The sequence below is a fragment of the Cebus imitator genome, unplaced genomic scaffold (genome assembly GCF_001604975.1).
Source record: "Cebus imitator isolate Cc_AM_T3 unplaced genomic scaffold, Cebus_imitator-1.0 Scaffold129, whole genome shotgun sequence".
NCBI classification, from domain to species: Eukaryota; Metazoa; Chordata; class Mammalia; order Primates; family Cebidae; genus Cebus; species Cebus imitator.
The window spans coordinates 1,775,696-1,781,047 of NW_016107444.1; positions in this window are offsets into that span (position 1 = coordinate 1,775,696).

A 5,352-nucleotide genomic window follows, 5' to 3' on the forward strand; every position below is an offset into this window, starting at 1 on the left:
TTTAGTAGAGACGGGGTTTCACCGTGTTGACCAGGATGGTCTCGATCTCTTGACCTCGTGATCCACCTGCCTCGGCCTCCCAAAGTGCTGGGATTACAGGCTTGAGCCACCGTGCCCGGCCTATCTGTGAGTATTCTTAACTTGTGATAATATAGTTGTTTGCGTTAGTGCAAAAAGAATTTCTTTTGTAAGATTAATTATTTATTTATTTTATTTTTATTATTTATTTATTTATTTATTTTTAAAGACGAGGTTTCACCATGTTTGTCAGGCTGGTCTTGAACTCCCAACCTCAGGTGATCTGCCCGCCTTGGCCTCCAAAGTGCTTGGATTACAGGCATGAGCCACCATACCTAGCCAATTTTTTTTTTTTTAAGATGCAAATGAAGTCTCACTCTGTTGCCCAGTCTGGAGTGCAGTGGCATGATCTTGGCTTACTGCAACCTCTGTCTCATGGGTTCAAGCAATTCTTGTGTTTCAGCCTCCTGAGTAGTTGGGACTACAGGTGCCTGCCACCATGCCTGACTAATTTTTGTATTTTTAGTAGGGACTAAAAAACAGTTTATAACCTTAAAACCTTTAGTCAACCTAGTATCTGACCTGTATAATTTAGTCCACCTATTTTTTTTTTTTTTTTTGAGACAAAGTCTCACTCTGTCACCCAGGATGGAGTGCAGTGCCATGATCTCAGCTCACTGCAACCTCTGCCTCCCAGGTTCAAGCAATTCTGCCTCAGCTTCCTAAGTAGCTGGGACTACAGGCACACACCGGCACACCTGGCAAATTTTTTGTATTTTAGTATAGACAGGGTTTCACTGTGTTGCCCAGGCTGGTCTCAAACTCCTGAGCTCATGCAATCCAACTGCCTTGGCCTCCCAAAGTGCTGGGATTACAGGTGTAAGCCACTGTGCCCAGCCCCGCCTACCTATTTATATTTTGATGACATCTGCTTTTTACCATTAATCTTTAAGGCTATTCTCATTTCTCAAAGATTAAAGTCATGTGAACTGAAAAGTACCACAGCTTTTATCTCCCCGCCTTTTTTTTGAGGCAGAGTTTCACTTTTGTTGCCCAGGTTGGAGGGTAATGGTGCAATCTTGACACACTACAACCTCTGTCTCCCAGGTACAAGTGATTCTCCTGTTTTAGCCTCCCAAGTAGCTAGGAATACAGGCATGGGCCACCATGCCTGGCTAATTTTGTATTTTTAGTAGAGATGGGGTTTCTCCATGTTGATCAGGCTGGTCTCAAACTCCTGACCTCAGGTAATCTGTCCGCCTTGGCCTTCCAAAGTGCTGGGATTACAGGTGTGAGCCACCGCACCCGGCCTATCTTCCCTTTAAGAAGTATTTGATTCAGCCAGGCATGGTGGCTCACGCCTGTAATCCCAGCACTTTGGGAGGCTGAGGTGTGTGGATCACCTGGAGTCAGGAGTTCAAGACCAGTCAGATCAACATGGTGAAACCCGTCTTGACTAAAAATACAAAAAATTAGCTGGGCTCTGTGGCAGGCACCTGTAATCTCAGCTACTTGGGAGGCTGAGGCAGAAGAATCACTTGAACCCAGGAGGTGGAGATTATAGTGAGCTGAGATTGCGCCACTGCACTGCAGCCTGGACAACAAGAGTGAGACTCCATCGCAAAAAAAAAAAAAAGCCAGGTGCGGTGGCTCACGCCTGTAATCCCAGCACTTTGGGAGGCCGAGGCGGGTGGATCACGAGGTCAAGAGATCGAGACCATCCTGGTCAACATGGTGAAACCCCGTCTCTACTAAAAATACAAAAAATCAGCTGGGCATGGTGGCGCGTGCCTGTAATCCCAGCTACTCAGGCGACTGAGGCAGGAGAATTGCCTGAACCCAGGAGGCGGAGGTTGCGGTGAGCCGAGACCGCGCCATTGCACTCCAGTCTGGGCAACAAGAGCGAAACTCCGTCTCAAAAAAAAAAAAAAAAAAAGAAATATTTGATTCAAGTGCTTATTTTCCTTTTGGCCAATTAATTTGAGCTATTTTTATATACATCACACACACAACACATATATAACTCCACAGACTGGCAGAAGAAAACTCAGCCTCCACAAGATCCTTCATTTGCCAATCTCCTATTTGGACTATTGGTCTTCCGGTAATTTTAATTCCTGGGGTTTCATGAAGAAAGCAGGCTGGACGTGGTGGATCACTCCTGTAATTCCAGCACTTTGAGAGGTTGAGGTGGGTGGATCACCTGAGGTCAGGAGACCAAGATCAGCCTGGCCAACGTGGTAAAACCCTGTCTCTACTAAAAATACAAAAATTAGCTGAGCATGGTGGTGCACGCCTGTAATGCCAGCTACTCAGGAGGCTGAGGCAGGAGAATTGCTTGAACCTAGGAGGCGGAGGTTGAAGTGAGCTGAGATCATGCCAGCACACTCCAGCCTGGGCAACAGCCTGGGCCCAAGTGGCTGGGATTACAGGTGTCCGCCACGCATGCCCAGCTAATTTTTGTATTTTTAGTAGAGACAGGGTTTCACCATCTTGGCCAGGTGGGTTTTTAACTCCTGTCCTCATGATCCACCCAACTTGGCCTCCCAAAGTGCTGGGCTTACAGGCGTGAGCCACCATGCCTGGCCTATTTATTTATTTATTTTTGAGCTGGAGTCTGGCACTGCCGCCTGAGCTGGAGTTCAGCAGTCTGATCTTGGCTCAATGTAACCTCCACCTCTCAGGTTCAAGTGATTCTCCTGCCTCAGCCTCTGGAGTAGCTGAGATTACTGGTGCCTGCCACCACACCTAGCTAATTTTTTGTATTTTTAGTCGAGATGGGTTTCACCATGCTGGTCAGGCTGGTCTTGGACGCCTAACCTTGTGATCCACCCACCTCGGTTTTCCAAAGTACTGGGATTACAGGATTGAGCTACACTCCTGGTCTATTCATTTTTTTTATTTTTTTGAGACAGAGTCTCAATCTGTCACAAGGCACCAGGCTGGAGTGCAGTAGCACGATCTTGGCTCACTGCAACCTCCACCTCCCGGTTCAAGCAATTCTCCTGCTTCAGCCTCCTCAGTAGCTGGGACTGCAGGTGTGCACCACCATTCCCAGCTAATTTTTGTATTTTTAGTGGAGATGGGGTTTCACCATGTTGGCCAGGATGGTCTCAATCTCTTGACCTCATGATCCGCCCGCCTTGGCCTCCCAAAGTGCTGGATTGTAGGCGTGAGCCACCGTGCCTGGCCTGGTCGTCTATTAATTAATATTTTATTTATTTATTTATTTATTTATTTTTTTAAAGGCAGGGTTTCACCATGGTCTTGAACTCCTGACCTCAGGTGATCCGCCCGCCTTGTCCTCCAAAGTGCTTGGATTATAGATGTGAGCCACCGCGCCCGGCCTTAATTTCTTTTTTTTGAGACAGGGTCTCACTTTGCAGCCCACACTGGAGGGCAGTGGTGCACTCTCGGCTCTCCTTAACCTTCACCTCCCATGCTCAAGCAATTCTCCTGCCTCAGCCTCCTGAGTAGCTGGGATTACAGGTCAGAGCCATCTTGCCCAGCTGATTTTTGTATATACGTATATATTTTTTTTGAGATGGAGTCTTGCTCTGTCACCAGGCTGGAGTGCAATGGCGCTATCTCAGCTCACTGCAAACTCCGCCTCCCAGGTTCAAGCGATTCTCCTGCCTCACCCTCCCAAGTAGCTGGGATTACAGGAGTCAGCCACCATGCCTGGCTAATTTTTTGTATTTTTAGTAGAGATGGGGTTTCACTATGTTGGTCAGGCTGGTCTCAAACTCCTGATCTCAGGTGATCCGCTCGCCTTGGCCTCCCAAAGTGTTGGGATTATACACATGAGCCACCACACTGGCCTTATTTTTATTTATTTATTATTATTTTTTGAGACAGAGTCTCACTGTTGCCCATGTTGGAATGCAGTGGTGTGATTTAACTCGCTGCAACCTCTGCCTCCTGGGTTCAAGTGATTTTCCTGCCTTAGCCTGTTGAGTAGCTAGGACTACAGGTGCCCACTACCACACCCAGCTAATTTTTGTATTTTTAGTAGAGACGGGGTTTTCACCATGCTGGTTAGCATGGTCTCCATCTCTTGACCTCGTGATCCACCTGCCTCAGCCTCTCAAATTGCTGGGATTAAAGGTGTGAGCCACTGGGCCTGGCTATTTATTTATTTAGAGATGGAGTCTCACTCTGTTTCCCAGGCTGGAGTGTAGTAGTGCAATCTCAGCTCACTGCACCTCCGCCTCCCGGGTTCAAGTGATTCTCCTGTCTCAGCCTACTGAGTAGTTGAGATTACAGGTGACTGCCACGACGCCCGGCTAATTTTTTTATTTTTAGTAGAGATGGGGTTTCCCTATGTTGGCTAGGCTAGTCTTGAACTCCTGACCTCAAGTGATCTGCCTGCCTCAGCCTCCCAAAGTGCTGGGATTACAGGTGTGAGCCACTGTGCCTGGCTAATTTTTGTATTTTTTGGTAGAGATGAGGTTTCACCATGTTTTCCAGGCTGGTCTTGAACTCCTGACCTCAAGTAATCCACCAGCTTCACCCTCCTGAAATGCTGGGATTACAGGCATGAGCCACCACGCCCAGCCTAAAATATACTTTAAAATATATTTCTCTGAGTTCCTCAAAGGCAGAGTCCATGTCTTTTGTCTCCAGAACCTAGTACAAATTCTTGAATATCATAGTTGCTCAGTGAATATTAATTTAATGGATGAATGGGTCACACCAGTAATTGCAAAGGGTTTCTCAGGCTCTAATCTGGCTGCAAGGACTCTGGAGAGATCTTCCTTCCTAACACCCTCCATTTATCATGTCATCAGACTGTGGTAGCCATTCAATGAGTACTTAGCATAAATCCAACACAGTGCGAATTAACTGTAATTCTCACAATATCCTTAAGAGGTGGCTACTAACATGTCCTCATTTTACACCTAATCTAAATCCCAGTTACTCCATTACAATCCCAGTTACATGACCTGGCTCACATCACCTAGCTAATAATGGAAGAGTCCATGTCTGTTTGCCATAGGAATTGGCATTTTTCACGTCCAACTCTCTAGCCCCAAAGATTTCAACCTCTTCAAGCCTTGACAGATTGGAATAAGAAACCTTCCCAGGAATCTTTCCCAATATGCTGGAACCTGAAGGGAAATAACCCCTACTCTGATCAGTGTAGACTGGGTCATGGTGAAAAGGAATGGATGTGCTCCAGGTGTGATGAAGTGCAGATTTTTAGCCTGACAGTTATTTTTCAATCAGCCAGTTACAGGAAATGAGGCACACTGCTTTCCCTAAACGGCTTGTCTTGCAACTTTCTGAACAAGTCATACCTTTCTCTTTTTTTTTTTTTTTTTTTTTTTTTTT